This window comes from Lycium barbarum, chromosome 6 (genome assembly GCF_019175385.1).
Source record: "Lycium barbarum isolate Lr01 chromosome 6, ASM1917538v2, whole genome shotgun sequence".
Taxonomy (NCBI): domain Eukaryota; kingdom Viridiplantae; phylum Streptophyta; class Magnoliopsida; order Solanales; family Solanaceae; genus Lycium; species Lycium barbarum.
Genome location: NC_083342.1, coordinates 85,890,610 through 85,908,563, shown reverse-complemented (window position 1 = coordinate 85,908,563; position 17,954 = coordinate 85,890,610).

Sequence of the window (17,954 nt, the reverse complement as noted above, 5' to 3'; positions counted from 1 at the left end):
TTCCCTGGTTGAAGGAAGTGATGAAATGGTGATACCCTCCTCCGGAATAGAAGCAACGGAAGGGGCCACGCCGATCCTCCGAACGAGGAGTTCGGGCTCTGTTTTGTCTCTTAAAGTCCGAACGACGCTCCTCGCCCTCTTCTTCGGTTTCTGCCCTTTGTCCGAGGGCTTTTTTTTCTTTTGTTCGCGGCAGCAAGGATACGGGATGTACCCGCTGAATCGAACTCGGGTGCCAACGTAGCGGGTTCAGCTACTGATTCCGGTCTCGGGTCCACCGAGCCCTTGGGCAAACCTGAAAGCCGAAGATGTTACACAAAGAAGAGGTAGAAAATTCCATGAATACCGATACAAGCGAAGTATTACCGTGGTTTTGAGCGACCCATCGGCCACGCGACAAGAGTCCCCATGTCCGAGCTTCGTGGGTATGTTGGCCGAGGAGAGTATTAACCCATTCGTTGATATTACGGACAGCCGGAGGTATCCAACCCGCGGCTGGTATAAAGAAGAGGACAAATAGTGAGAATGTGGAAGAACTAGTGTTTGACAAAGCATTCAAAAGCAATTATTAAAAGAACAGAGACTTACAATTATCATTCCACCTCTCAGGAAAGGGCATGGGGTTGGCCGGAATAATGTCCGTGGTCCTCACCCGGACGTAACGCTCTAACCACCCCCAATCTCTATCTTCGTCCATTTTTGAAAAAATTGGATTCCGACTTCGCTTAGCGAGTTTTATTACACCACCCCGGAACAACCTCGGGGAGTATAACCATATGAAGTGGGCCAGGGTTACATTATAAGTCCGACACATATCTAAAATGACCGGATCGATCGGGGGGTCGAGCTTGAGGGTGAAAGGATAAGTATAAACGTACAAGAAGCCCTCCCGATGGTCGGTGACTGATTCATCTGGTCCGGGGGCAAAAACTTGAACCGCACGATTATCCCATCCGCAATTAGCCCGAACTAGATCGGTAATGGACGAGGGGTATCGTCTTACATCGAACCCTCTATCGAAAACTAGAGAAGGTTTCTCAACCTCGAAATCCTTGTTATAGTTGGGTTTGGACGGTACAATGTCCAAGGCAGTGGGCTCGAAGGCGATTTTTCCCTTGGGTTGAGAAGTTGGCTCGGTTCCTTGAGAAGAAACCGAGGGAACATCATGGGAGGTGGTTTCAGTGTTAGCAGATATTTGAAAATATGGAAAAGGAGATTGGGCGAATTCGAAAAAGAAGCTAAAAAACAGGAGTAAGGGAGCAGTTGAGAAAAAATTCAAAGTGAGAGTAAGAAGAAAAAGCAGCAGCACTTTCTAAACAAAGGGCAACTAACGAAGAAGTTGATGGAGCTGTTTTCCTTTCACGCAGTATAAGCAATGAATCAAAGGGGATAAAATGGTTGAATCAACAAGAAATATGAGATGAAAGATGATTGGAAGAGATGAAATGAAGAGAAATGAAATGGAGAGATGAAGTGAAGAAATGTAAATGAAGAAGTGAAATGAAGCGTAAAATGGAAAAATAGGGTAGTGGAAGACGTTATATAGATATGGGATCGAGGCGGTTACAGATCCCAGCCAACCGGACAATGCCACGTGTCCCATAATTAATAAGAAGTGACTTGAAACGACGTGCGTTACGGCGGTTGTCAGTGCTGGCCATCCGGATGAGACACGTGGCCGATGACAGAGGGACGTGACGCAACTGTTACCGCCAACATGAAAAGATAACAACAGACAAATGGAGCCACCGGTTTCTTGATTCATCCACTTCCCGTTACTCCGATAAAACTACGGTCCGGAAAGTGTGGGGACTATCTGTATACGGTAAAAATCGGATATATGCTAGACCGGTGAGATCGGAGACCGAGGGAAGAAAGAAACAAGCATGAGCATGAAGACTTTCTTTTGGGACCGGAGGGGTGCTTGATCCGAAGAAAGCGAAGGACATCGTTTGGTCCGGTTTCTCCATAGCCGAGTTGATCGTGGCTGTTGGCTCGGTTGATCGTGGCCGTTGGTCCGGTTGATCGTGGCCGTTGGTCCGGGTGATCCGTTACACAATTGCCACGCGTCAATACCATTCTGCCACATTGTACTGCCAATCGTACGGGTGTCAGACCGTACGACCCAACCTTATCCTTTTTAGGGTTTTTCTTTATTCAAAAGGGCTTTATGTTGTAAGAGGCCCATAAGGCAAAACTATAAATAGGAGGCATTATTTTACTTTCAAGGGTTGACTTCTTGAGTTCTAGAACATTGTAATAGCAAAATATATAAAATCTCCCTCTCTCATTCTCTGACTTTGGTCCGGATTCAGTGTGTTATCCTTTAGCTTTGTTCAATATAACAATATTCATATATTATTAAATATATATTTAGTGCAAACCATCGATTATTATTCACTTCTTCATAGCATATCCATATATATCTTTTTTCAACCAAATAGATTAAAGCTCAATCACATATCCTATACCTCACTCATAAATTTAATTGATTACCTAAATTCGGGGTAAACAGATAATACGTGACTCTGTCAGTCTTGTGAGACCATAATTCTTTTTTAAAGAAAAATAAGTATTGTTGTCCAAAATCCATATACGTCGTAAGAAGAGGGCACGTGAGAGGTCAGTATTTTATAGCAGACATGAGTTAGAAGCAAATTTGTTATGTATTGTTGGCTTTATAAAGTTTGGATGCTATCAGTCACCTTTTGTTCTTTTTCTTTTTTCTTTTTTCTTTTCTTTCAAGGTGCTAGTTTATTTTTTCTGACAAAAATTAGGCTGTAGAGGAAACTAATTTGGTTTTCAATTCTTGTTCTATGTATACTAATTGTGTCAAAATTCAATATTAAAAAAATAACACTAAAGGATGTCCTGTGTACGTGTGTTTTCGTACACTAATTACAGTATCCTAAAATGGGCCTTAACCTATCATTTTCCCTCCATTTTGGCACCTCAACTAAGTGTTGTTCCTATTAAATCCCTGAGCTCGTTCTCAAGTGTGTCTATCAAACCCCCTAAATTTGATTTTTATTAGAAGCAAAAATATATTGGGGAAATGAAGGTGGAGTAATATTTTAGACATGCGGTAAGTTATTCTTAAGTCATGGATGTGTCGATTTCTGCTGGCTCTGCTCTTCCACTGCCAACTTAATTAAGAGCTATTCTTTTTTTTCCTTTCAGTTGCTGCTAATCTTAGCTAAAAGATGGCATAATTAAATTAGAATATATATTAACATGTTGCTACATTAAAGATGGAATACTATGTAAGTCGGATTGTGTCTGATAGACATAGATGAGGACGAGTTCAGGAGTTCAATAGAAACAATACTTAATTGAGGTGCCAAAATGAAAAAAAGGACAAATTTAGGGGGCCGCATATGCATTAAGCCCCTAAAATAATTATCAATTTATCATCATCATCATCTCTCCTTAATGATATAAAAATATCTTTTAATTAAAGTAAAAGGAAAGGAGAGCCAAACCAATGTAGAGCTTTGATCTTCTCACTATGCTTCATCTCATCACTTCGTTGTTTATTATCCTTTTTTTTTTTTTTTCATTTAAGATTAAAGACTGCTATTAGGTAGAAAGAAACGAAATACAGCTAGGTTTTGACTTTTGATCTGTCCATTCTGTTATTAGATGCATGCATGGTGGAGCTAGGAAAAACAAGTGGTTTATTTGAACTTACGCAGTTGTAAAATTACTCTGTGAAATATAAAATTAAAACTATTTTTACGTACATATAGTATATATTGAATTTCATTGGTTTTTTTTGAGTGTTTATCTTTTTATATGTGTTAATGACTTCAGCGAAAATTCTGACTTCGCCATTAATTAGAGTTATTATTTTTTGACATATTTTGGTCTATCAAAAAAAAAAAAAAAACAATGGTCTATAGATATTATGGCACATTGGCTCACGTGCAATTGAATTAAACCATTGCATTATCTTCAATTATTCTACTTTTTGTTTATCCTAAAAAGAGAACAGTTGAATTTGTTTGTGATTTAAAAGACACGAGAATTGATTTGTTAAAAATAATGAACAAATAGCTGATAACAAGTAAGAAAATCAAGCCAATAAGTCAATATAAAGCAGAAATGAAATAATTGAGCATGTGTTATGATTCTCAAAGAGAATTCTTTGATAAGTTTTCCTCCGGTGGAGCACTTGCACGCCTTAGCCTTTGATAAATAAGTGTTGATTCGGGGGCAAAAGAATAGTAAAAATATGCAAATTATAAGGACTGAGATGTATAAACTAGTGTAAGAATGTGTATTTTGATGCCCTTTACTGTCACGCCCCGAACCATGATTTGGGCGTAACACGACACTCGGTGCCTGTTTGCATGTGACCGAGCGAAGCACATGGCTTGCTGAATCAACATGGGGCCTGAATTGAATGCGGAATATAAATTTAAAACATGGATAGTCTGAATAACATGAGTTATCATAATACTAATGAAAATACTGTTTAAACATGATGCGGAAATAATCAGAAAATATCATAAATGCTGAGCCAGTACTGGCTATACGACTCTGAACATCTAACATGGCATAACTGACTAGTCTACGAAACTTCTGACATGAGTCTGACTGCTAAACTATTACCGGGACAAGGCCCCCCCGGCATACCTTAACTGCAAAACTAACATGAATATAAATAATGACTAAACCCCGAATGAGATGGGGCTCACCAAAAAAGCTGATATGAGCAGTGTCCTAACGAGCTGATCAGTCGTCCAGTAAATCTGCATCGTGAAATTCAGGCCCGCAGGCAAATAAAAGGGGACGTCAGTACATTCAAATTGTACTGGTACGTAAATCAACTGAATAAAATAAGTATGGCACATAGAAATAATAGAACTGAAACTGAAACTGTATCGATAAGCTGAACATGAACATAAGTATCATCTGACATATATATATATATATATATATATGAGTAAAAGCATTTTTAGTTGGGAGAGCATTAATATAACCGACAACATGAATCACCACGTGGGTACATGGAGTCTGGTACCTGGTCCGACTAGCAGAGCAATCTCATACCTTGCTTGGGGTATGAGACATAAACATGACATGAAAGGATCCAATCAATAAAACATGAAGGAATCGTCCTAACTGGGCGGAGCGATCCTTATCCTATGATGGCAAGCGTAGTTTCAGGCTATCTGAGCCTTCTCGGTAATCTGTGCAACTCCCAAAAATATGAACATGAAAATAGGTGGCATCTGAGCCCATGGTTTTCTTAAACACGATTTGTAGACATGAATTGTAAGTATAATATAACAAGAATATAGAATTACAATATACTGGTATGAAAACATGGAGACATGTAGGATTTTCATTAAAATAAGCATAATGGTTCATATCTTGCATTTGAAAACCCATGGAATGCAAAGTATGGATTTTCATGGATTATGGACAGATTCTCAATAGCCAAAATGGAATATCAAGAACACAATAACGAATTATTAATACAAATATGGTATATCATGTACATGTACTTAGGGTTATCATGAACATGTCTAGAACCCTAGTTTTTTTTTTAGCTTTATAATCATGGAAGAACATAATGTGGGGAAGAACAATAATGTTCCCACACGTAGATAGAAACCCTACATACCTGTAATCGCTCCAATCTAACAAACTAAACTGCTTCTTTGAGGAAGAGCACCAAAACTCTAGCTTTGAATCGCTTGAGAAGAATTTACCTTGGTAATCCTATGTTTTGGTTGAATAATCATGAATTAATGTTAGAATTACTAAGTAATCGTTAGAGCGATCTTACCTTGACGTGGAAGGATGAGAAGAGGAGGAAAACGATTGCTTAGGGCTTTAGAATGAAGTTGGAATGTCTGATAAATGAAATTTTGAGTTAAGTGTTGAATTTATAGTATGGGCATTTTGGTGCCTCAGGCTCGCCCAGCGCGGTCTAAGGCGAGCCCTTGCAGAGCTCGCCCCCATCGCATTTTAGACTTAGACGATTTTTCTCATTTGTTTCACTTTTTGGACCCCTGCCTCGCTGAGCGCGGTCTATGGCTTGCCCTTGCTGTCACGACCCGACTAGGGGCCATAACGGGTACCCGGAGCTGACTACCGAGCACCACTCATTACGCTAGTCATCATACTCATCCTTGACACATATAATCTCCAAGGCAATACATAAATATACATAATCCTTCACGGCTGCAAAAATGATATACAAGGATATACACTGATATATCCATAAGACAATAACTACCCACGCATCCGTATCTACGAGCCTCTACTAGAGTACTGAGACATAAGGACGGTACAGGACCCTATACACCCAAAATAATGTATCCAAATGGCACCTCCGAAATAGTGGAGTGCTGCTGTGAATCTGCTGAGTAGCTCCTAAGAATATGGGCCACCTCCTTGTCTACCTGTGGGCATGAACACAACGTCCAAAAAAAAAAGGATGTCAGTACGAAAAATGTACTGAGTATGTAAGGCATGAATAATACTAGCATAATAAAGAAATAATGAAACATGAGGCGAAGATATAACCTGTACGTCAATTGCCTCTTAAGGCGAATACTATGCCTGCTTAACTTTTAAAGGAAAACACATATTATGCACATAAAATATACCATCATCGTTAACCCGCATCCAGGTAACTATCACACGCTGCCCACTAGTGGTGTCATGTCCGACCACATAGGCACGATGTTATCATAAGCCGCTCACCTTAGCGGTGTCATGTCCGGCCATTTAGGCACAGTGTAATCATAAGCCACCCGCCTTAGCGGTGTCATGTCCGGCCATCTAGGCACAGTGTTATCATAAGCCGCCCGCCTTAGCGGTGTCATGTCCGGCTTTCTAGGCACGGTGTAATCTCATCATTATAAACTTATCATAAAGCGTGCATTAGAAATTAATTAAATGCTACAACTCTATCGGGGTGACGTAAGGTCGAGAACCCCCGATTCTATTATGGAGTAGTCATGATCAGCATGTCTCACCTTGAAGGAACTAGCACTATAAGGTGAGTCTAGCAACAATGAATAACACCAAGGAATCATATAAGGATCATTAGCTTCGTAGAAATATCATATCATGAGCTTTAGAATCTCTAGACTTAGACTCATCATCATCATTGTCATATTCACAGCGCATCGCTTATCTTTATTTCATGAAGAGCTCTTAATAATCATAGACTCATAATTTCCGGAATATGAGAAAATCATGGAAAGCTAAAGGAAGTCATATTATAGGAATCATGTCTTAGAAAAGAAGGGACTAGCCTCACATACCTTTATGTCTTCTTCACACTAAACGCTCTTCTTCCAAGCTTACGATTCTACATTCAAGATAATTCACACTAATAATTACATAATCGAAAACATACTTAAGATTAAACTAGAGCGACTAAGAGCTAATGACAATTGGGCAGCATTTCCTTTGTTTCTACAACTTTCTTTATATAATAACCAACTCTCAAACATCAACAACACACCCACAATATCATAATCAATAAACTTCGCTAAGTTAGTCATTATTCAATTCTCAAAATCTCCTCTTAAAGTCATCCATAACAATGGTTATCACCCAACGTCGCATTCTTCACATATAAGACTTCTTCAACATTCTTAATATCATTCATAACGAGATTATACCCATAACATGTCAAGAACTATGATTCAAGTCAAGCTACTATTCAAGAATACCACTATTCTTATATTTGTAACCCATTTTCTACTTTCTTCCATAATCCAAGTCTTTCAACCATTCAATACTCTTAATAGGATGAAATGAACATAAAACTCACCTTTGATTGTGAAGGAATGGGTTTTGGATGGAAATGCTTCACTTGTAGAAAACCCTAGCTTCAACTTCAAAGAGATTCTTGACTTCTAGCAACTCTAATGAGCACCCATACCCTTGATTCCACCAATTTGTAGTGTTTGATCCTTGATTTACCTTGGGTTTATGGTAATGCAGTATGTGGAATATTCTAAAGCTCTTGAGAAAGGTGGAGAAGTTGGGAAATGAAAAATACTAACTTGGGTCACTTATTTATACTTGAAAAAAAAGCTGTCCCGATCATGTTATACGGTCACTTATATGGTCCGTCTAACATTATACGGTCCGTATAAGTGACTGTATTTCATCATCAAGAAGTTTCCCTTTTCTGTAAGGTTATATGGACCGTATAAAGTTATACGAACCGTATAAGTGGTCGTATAACTCCATTTTTCTCTGAAATTAATCTCGTCGATTCGTTTGATCTCCAATCCTTATGGAACCTTCTTATCACTTGTTTAACACTTCATTAACAATCTATGGAGCGTTATAAATTTTCCTCAAGACGTTATTAAATCAACATTAGCTTGGTACTTTGCAAACCCTTTTCAAAACACGACTTATACTTTACATTCTCCAACGAACTTTATTCTCTTGTCTCGAATGTCTTTGGAATCTTGATTAGAATCGTTAAGTTCCCCTTCTTACTTGTAGGGACATCATATACCTCTTACCCTGCGTTAGTATATCTACCACATGAAGACATGGAATTTTCCGAGGTGTAACACTTGCCTCGCTTTGGGGCGAGCTCAGCGAACTCCCCTGTCCATTTTACACTTAGTCAAAATTTCACATTTTTTTGCTCTTCGACAGCGTTCAGTAAAATGGCATAACTCCTAGCATCGAGCTCCGTTTGAACTCTACGTTATATGGATGGAAAGGTATTTCCACGTACTACAACTTTAATTAAGGAAACTTTTCCAAATTCTCAATGAATCAAGGGGTTACGGGTGCCCGAAGTAGGCCTGTCAACTATTTTCGCAAAACGTAAAATATTTTCACAAAACGTACCAACTTTTAAATTTTCCGCTAAAACTCTAACGTTACGGTTATAACCTTATTCTAAGATACATGGTGTAACATTATCTCTCCCTTGGGATAATTTGTCCCCGAATGATGGGTCATGGTTTGGAATGCAACTGGAGATGGCTTGAATACGAGAGTGTGAAGAAACATGACATGTAATATGGGAACTGAACTGACATGACATGGTTTCGTGAAAACATGAGCACCGAGACATGAGACATGAGTAGAGAGTACATGAACGTGAACGTGAAACGTGAGACATGAATACATAAGGGACATGACCTGAATTCGGAAGGTATTTACCTCGAACGTTCTCTGCTTGCTCCTCAAACAAGTGCGAATATCTGGATGTCATGTCTTCTTCGGCTTCCCATGTAGCCTCTTCAACTTTTTGACTCCTCCACAACACCTTTACTGAGGCTACTTCTTTAGTTCTCAATTTGCCAACCTAATGATCAAGAATGGCTACGGGGATCTCTTCATAAGTGAGACCATCCTTAACCGTTATAGCATCAGTAGGAACAACCAACGACGACTCTCCTACACACTTCCTCAACATGGATACATGAAACACTGGGTGTACAACAACTAAATCTTGTTGCAATTCAAGTTCATAAGTCACTTGACCAGCCTTTCGCAGGATTCTGTAAGGTCCAATGTATCTGGAACTAAGTTTCCCTTTCTTTCCAAATCTTATCACACCTTTTATAGGTGAAAATTTTAAGAACACCCAATCCTTAATTTGAAACTCTAAGTCCCTTTTCCTCACATTTGTATAGGACTTCTGGCGACTCTGAGCCGTTTTTAAACGCTCCTGAATTAGCTTGACTTTCTCCATTGCCTGATAGGCCAAATCTAGTCCTGGCAGTTCTGCTTCACCAACTTCGAACCAACCAATGGGTGATCTACATCTTCACATATAAAGAGCTTCAAACGGTGCCATTTTGATACTAGCATGATAACTGTTATGATAAGAAAATTCAATGAGAGGAAAATGGTCATCCCAATTACCTTTGAAATCTAGGACACATGTTCTCAACATGTCCTCAAGAGTCTCAATAGTATGATCTGCCTGACCATCTGTCTGCGGATGAAAAGCTGTGCTGAGGTTTACCTTGGTACCCAATTCTTTCTGAAAGGACTTCCAAAAGTTCGTTGTGAATTGAGCACCTTGATATGAGATAATGGACACTGGGGTCCCACGTAATCTGAAAATCTCATGAATATAAAACTCGGCATAATCTTCTACTGAATCTGTGGTCTTGACTGGCAAAAAGTTCGCTGACTTAGTAAGTCGGTCCACAACCACCCAAAGCGAGTCATGTCTGCGGGATGAGCGAGTTAGACCTATTATGAAGTCCATATTTATCATCTCCTATTTCCAAGCAGGAATATCAATATTCTGGGCTAAACCACCAGTCCTCTGGTGTTCGGCTTTCACTTGCTAACAATTCGGACAATTAGCCACAAAATCTGCTACATTTTTCTTCGTATCAATGTTACACCTCGGAAATTTCTGATTTTGTTGCCTTGTGAGCAGGCGAACGTGAGCTTAAGGTGATTATAAAACCCTTACGAGATTAAGGAAGGTATTAGATAGCTTAAGATGCATACCATATGATTTTGAAGTTGTATGAATATGTGAAATTTAGTTTGTTGAAGGAAGTGAAATATAAGTCGAGTTCTGAAAGGTTTTCGCTATAATTGAGCTATTGTTTATTTAAAATATCTTTAGGGGCTGCTATAGGGCCTATTATATGGTTAATGAAGTATTATGTAAGTGGCAAGAAGGTTCCACAAGGATTGGAAGTCAAACGAATCAACGAGAGGATGTTTCACATAATTGGGATTTATACGGCCACTTATACGGTCCGTATAACTTTATACGGTTCGTATAAGGAGGGCCCGTATAACATGACCTTCACAGAAAGGGTCATTTTCTTGGTGGTGTTATACGACCACTTATACGGTCCATATAAGGGGGTCCGTATAACTTGACCTAAATCAGAGAGGGCCTTTTCCATGGTGGTGTTATACGGTCCACTTATACGGACCGTATAAGTGGTTCGTATAAGTCCATCGGGCTGAAATTTTATGTTTTGTATAAATAGATGGCCTTTGTTCATTTATTTCATTTTTCATCTTCCACAAGTTTTGAGAGCTCAAAACCCTTCTCCAAGCATATTCCACCCTAATCCAAGAGAAAACAAAGATCAAGAGGCAAGAATCAAAGTGTTCATGTGTTAGAAGGCTTCCTAGGGTTAGTAGACTACAAGATATTCTTGGATATTGAGGCTAGGGTTTTCATATAAGTTAATAGCTGCTCCAAAGCTCTCTCCCATGAGATGAAAGGTTAGTTTTCATGCTTATTTCATGTTATCATGGGTGCTTGGTTGTAGCAAAACTTGGGTTGTAGTAGAAAATGAGGGCAAAATGCAACTTTTAAGATGTTTTTGAGTAATAAGCTAACTTGAGTCATGATTCTTAGTATAATATGGATATAATCTTGTTATGGAAGGTATTAATGGTGATGAGGAAGTATTGTATGAAAATGAGCTAAAATGGGTATGGAGTTGTTGGTATAAGTTGAACATAAGGATGAATTTTGAAGGCCTAATAAATGTGATTACTGGATAATGATATTATGGATGTTGTTGTGGTTGTTGGGAGTTGTTTTGTAATATGGTGGAAGTTGACAAAATAAGGGAAATGCTGCCCAATTTTCATTAGATTATGAGTTATTCTAGTTTGAATCTAATAGTGTCATTAAAGCTTAACCATGGTATGAATCCTTCTAAATGTAGATGGTTTAAGCTTCGATGGTGAACATTAAGTAGTTAAGAGGACAAAGAGGTATGTAAGGCTAATCCTTCTTTCATTAAGGCATGGTTCCTTTGATATATATTCTTTCATGAGTCCCATAATGTCTTCCAAGTGACTCTATCTCTAAGATTACTAAAGCTCATGATCCTTGATACTTTCGCGATCCTATTGCTTCCCTTATATGATAGTTGATCCTCTAAGGATAGATGTAACGAAGACGATGATGGTATTGATGTTGATGATACTTATGGACTTTTATGTATACGTGTCTAAGTATGTATGACTATTATGTAACACCGAGCTTATATAGTTGGGTATGGTACTTATCGCGCGCACACCTCTGCAGTTGGGTATGGATAACCCTGAGCCTTGGTAGGTGATACGCTCAAATTACACCTATTAATGGCGTAAAGCGGACGTTGTCAAATATAGTAACCCAAACAAGGTTGGGGTCGAATCCCACAGGGAATATGGAGAGAAAAGGATACTAATTGTATGCGATACTATTCTTTAAAGGCTTTAATCCTATTCCAGACAGTTTGAAATAATTGTTGAGTAATGTAATTGAATACTTTGACTTGAATTGTATTTAATACGAGAGAGAGACCAAGGCTGTGTTCCCCATTTTGATTAGATATTATGCTTCAGGTTTCAATGTGATATATTTCTAATGGTTGTTCTAAGAGTATGCACTTGATCTCTTAAGGACTTCCTAATATTTCCCAACAGTTAGGCCATATTTCCTCTTTATGATTTTTCCAAATATAAAAGAGTTGAAATCGAAGAGCGACCAATAATGCCAATTTAGACTTGTTCTTATCCCTAAGTTAGTCTATTAAACGAGGGTTAACGCCCCGAGTCATTGTTATTCAATCTTACCGATACTAACTCTCTTTCCCAAGAAAAGTTAGTATAATGGCTTAGGCTAATGCTTGCAATCATTACCCCTCGCTAACGCACAAAGATAGAACAAATACTAACAACCATTATGCATATATCAATAGTAGAAACCCATTCACATAATACCCATCATGGGATCCACAACCTTAGTATTAAAATTAGTTACTCATCATTTTGGTTAACAAAGAAAGCTTAAGAGTTAACATAATATACTTACGATGCTAATATAATACGGAATGGAAGTGAAGTTGTTGCTTTAAATGCTCCAACCACTTCAAATATTCAAGACTTAAAGTTAAAGCTCTCAAAGAAAAATCAGAATGATGAATTAAAACCCTACTTTAAGTATTTATAGGGCCAAAAATCGCGCTAATTTTCTGGACAAAAACACCCTTACGCGGCATCGTTACAGACCGTAACACAGGTTACGGTCCGTCCTTTGGTTCGTCCTTTGTCAGCGTGATGTCACGGCCACTATGCGACGGACCGTAACACTGGTTACAGTTTGAATCTCCCAGCGGATCACGGCCTCAGTCTTCAGTGGCCAATGCGTTACGCCATGACGTTACGCCCCATAACCTAAGTTACAGACCGTCCTTCTGGGGCGTAACCTGTGACACTACTTGGGCAACTTTCTGAAAATTTTCCTCAGCTTACGGTACATGTTACGGCCCGTAACATGAGTTACGGACCGTCTTTTATAGCGACACCTATCCTCTATGGTATGGATCACGTTACGGCCCGTAACATGAGTTACGAACCGTCTTTTAGCTCCAAGTTGTCCGTTTTTCAGCATTTCTTATCATTTTCGATCCTTAGTCAACCAACCCTATAAAACACAAAAATAACATAAGAAACGATGTAAAAACACTTAAAAACAAGCAACACTTCTAGTTACAAAGGCATAAAATGTGTCGAAATTCACGGCACATCAGTAGGGCCAGGTATGTATAACACCAAGCCTTGTCATGGCCGGGTATGTAAAACACCGAACCTTCATGGTCGGGTGTGATACTAATAAATATATGTATATATACATGAGTAAGCATTAGAAATGGAAGGTCCCTATGAAAGATAGGTAAGTAAATATGATAATGGCCACTAGACGTACAAATGGTTTCATTGCCTCCTGATTCTTCTATCTTATGCTATTCCTTATGCTACTTCTTACGCTATTTCTTATGCTCCTATTATGATGTTGATTATGCTTTACATACTCAGTACATTATTCGTACTGACGTCCTTTTGTTTGTGGACGCTGCGTCATGCCCGCAGGTGGACAGGGAGACCGGCTTGATCTATAGATTTCTTGTTCAGGGACTGCATAGAGGAGCTCCATTTCATTCGGAGCTACAACTTTTGGGCATTATTCTTTTGTGTACATACATACGGGCATGGCGGGGTCCTGTCCCGCCTATATGATGTTACCTACTCTTCTTAGAGGCTCATAGACAGTGTTGTATGGATAGATGTCTTGCAGACTTGTGGGCTCATATTTTGTATAGCATTTTGATATCCTTGTCGGCTTGTGTATATAGATATGGGCATTGTTGTCGATGATGATATAAATGTGTTGTTGCCTAATAAGATCAATATTGTTGATGTATAGGAATTATGAATAAGCTATGTGGTTCACCTAGATGTGATTGTGAATGTACGATAAGAGGTGCCCGGGTGGGTTAGCACCGGGTGCCCGTCATGGCCCTCTGGTTGGGTCGTGACAATCATTCCATTAATAAATCTCCTTAAGGTCACGATACATCTTAGTGGAACTTGGGTGAATGGAGTACCTGGAGTTGTGAGCTTCTGACATGATTCGCTCTCTGAGCCCATTTACATATGGAACACATAATCTACTTCGGTACTGTTACACCTCGAAAAATTTTCCGTTCATGCACAGTGAATAGACTGACGAAGGACACGATGCATACGATGTTTTGATGTGTAAGAAATAACATTTGATGAATCTAAATGAGATTTCAAAGACACGTGAGGTAGGAGACGGAAGTTGTTAAGGAAGGCAAAGCATATGTTGTGTTTTGGAAAGATTTACGAGTATCGAATTAATTATGGCTCAATGATGTGTTGGAGAAGAGTTATAATGTTCCTTAGATTGTTAATGAAGTATTAAACAAGTGTTAAGAAGGTTGTATAAGGATTGGGGATCAAACTAAATGACGAGGACAACTTCGGAAAAGCTGTGAGTTACACGACCACTTACACGGACCGTGGAATTTTATACGGACCGTATAAGGGTCCGTATAACCCAACAAAAAGAATTTTTTCCATGGCAATGAACCACAGACACTTATACGGACCGTATAAGTGGTCCGTATAATGCCCGACGGACTGATTAATTTGCAAGTATAAATACATGTTCCCTCTTTTATTTTCTCATTCTTTCCACTTCTTCATCTCTCTCAAGAGTTCTAGAGGGTTCTAAATATGTCATCAACACAAATTCAAGACAAATAAAAGGTTCATATCATAAATCCAAGAGAAACAAGTGCAAGAAACTCACTAGGGTTCATCAAAGACAAGAAATCTCTTTGGAGGTGAGACTAGGGTTTTGATCAAGTGAGGAGTTTCTACCCAAGGTTCATTCCTACACCATCTAAGGTAAGATTTATGGTATTTCCATGTTGTTTAAGGTATTTTAAAGTTGAAACACTTGGATTATAGAAGGAAATAGAAAATGGGTTACAAATATGATAATAGTGACACTTTTGAGTAATAACTTGAATTGAGTTATGATTCTTGATGTGTTATGATTATGATTATGCTATAAATGATATTAAGGACATGGGATAAGAATTATATGTGAGAAAACGTACTAGTATACTATGACCATGAATATGGACGAATTAAAGTGGAATTGTGAAATAAGGGTATGTAGATGAATGAAGATTGTTGGTTATGATATTGTGAATGTTATTATAAATGTTTGGGAGTTGATATACAATATGGGGAAGGTTGTATAAACAAAGGAAATGCTGCCCAATTTTCTCTAGCTTTAGTAAGCACGTTCATATGATCGATTAGCTAATATGAATGTGAATTCTCTTGAAGGTAGAAATGTGAGCATTAAAGGAGAACAATCAAGCGATGAGAATTGTTAAACTAAATAGGTATGTAAGGCTAGTCCTTTCTTTCTAAGGCATGACTCATATGACTTGAATCCTCCTATCTTTCCATGATATTCCTACATAACGGGAATGATGAGTCTACGAGTATAAAGAGCTTCTTAAAAGATAAAGAAAAGAGGTACGCTACGAGCATGACAATACCGATGATGAATCTAAGTCTAGAAATCTTAAAGCTCATGATACGATATTCCTACGAAACTAATGATCCTTATATATGGTTCCTACGATATTATTTTCCCTACTTCTCCATGCCTTTCTTACATTCCGGGAACTATGAGTTAGAGTTGATAAAGAGTTTCTTATGAGATAAAGATGAGAAGTATATCATGAATACGGTAATAATGATGATAAGTTTAAGCCTAGAGATTCTAAAGCAAGATATGACGTCCATGAAGTTAAAGATCCTACTTACAATCCTTTGATGTTGTTCTTGATGTACACTCACCTTAAAAATGTTAGTTCCTTCAAGGTGAGATATTATGAATATGATTACTCCACAATGAAATCGGGGGTTCTCGACCTTATGTCACCCCGACATTGTTATAGATTGTCTAGAAGCTCTAATGCATGACCTATGACTAACGTTCCGAAAAGTTACGAGTCTATGTTCATAGGGGGTTCCATATGGGATAAAGGAAAGTGATATGCTACAGGTATGATAATGGTAATGATGAGCCTAAGTTTAGAGATTATAAAGCCTATCATACGACATTCTTATGAAGTTCATGCTACGAATATGATATGATTTTCATAGGCTGTCTTTAAATCCAAATGCATGATTTATGGAAAGTTATGATAAGCTTATGAGATGTATGTGATGATGATGAGATATACCGAGCCTTGATATGGCCGGGTATGGAAAACATGTATGTGATATTATCGAGCCACTACGCGGCCAAATACGAATAATGTTTAATGTGTATGAGCAAATACGATACTATGATGTATATCTATATATATATATATATATATATATATATATATATATATATATATATATAATGATGCTAAGTTATGATATGCCTATGAGATGTGTAATAATGATGAGTTTATGATTGATTATATGACGATACGATTCCACCATTCCTACATGGCCGGGCAGACACCGATAAAGCGGGCTGCGTAATAACCATGTCTAGATGGCATGGGCAGACACCACTAGTGGGCGGCATTGATGATATTACACCGCGCCTACATGGCCGGGCAAACACCGCTAAAGCGGGTAGCGTATACACCATGTCTAGATGGCATGGGCAGACACCACTAGTGGGCGGCATATGATGGTTACCCGGACACAGGTTAACGATGATGATATGTATATATGATACAATGATGTATGCGCTATGACGATATGTATATATGATACGATGTTGTATGCGCTATGACGATATGTATATATGATACGATGATGTATGCGCTATGATGATACATGTATTATGATAATATATGATATAGGAATGAAAGGCATCCACCCTTAGAGGTTACGCAGGTTATATCTACATCTTATGTCTGATGACTTCTCTATTATGTTCATTTCATTTATGCCTTACATACTCAGTATAATATTCATACTGCCGTCCGTTTTCTTTGGACGCTGTGTTCATGCCCACAGGTAGACAGGGAGGCGACCAAGATTTATAGAAGCCGATAAGCAGACTTTTGAGAGCACTCCATTACTCCGGAGGTGCCATTGATTCACTATTTTATGTACATATATGTTTTGGGCACGACGGGGTCCTGTCCCGTCTCTAGTACTCTAGTAGAGGCTCGTAGATATGTATGTGTGGGTAGCATGGTCTCACGATGTTATTATTGTATGAACATTATTTTAATAGCCGAAGGGCTTATGTGTACAAAAGTAATTATGTTTCCAAATGAAAAATGATTTTCCTATGATTTGAGTATGAATTTGATGAATGAACGCTTAATGAGTATGACAAGTAGTAGAATGAGTGGTGGTCGGTGGTTAGCCCCGGGTACCCGTCATGGCCCCTAGTCGGGTCGTGACAGGTACCTCAAAGTACCATCATCTTCCCCTTGTTCAAAATCCGTTGTCTTATGCTTGTGAATCCACTCTTTTAGCTGTAATAAAAAGGGATCATCAAACTGCTTCTCCTTCACTTCAGCCACTAAGGAGGAATAAGCACTGTTCTGGACAACAACACCACCATCTTCAGAGTCCAAGAGTCGAACTCCTAAGCTTGACAAACGGTGAACTTCCCTTGT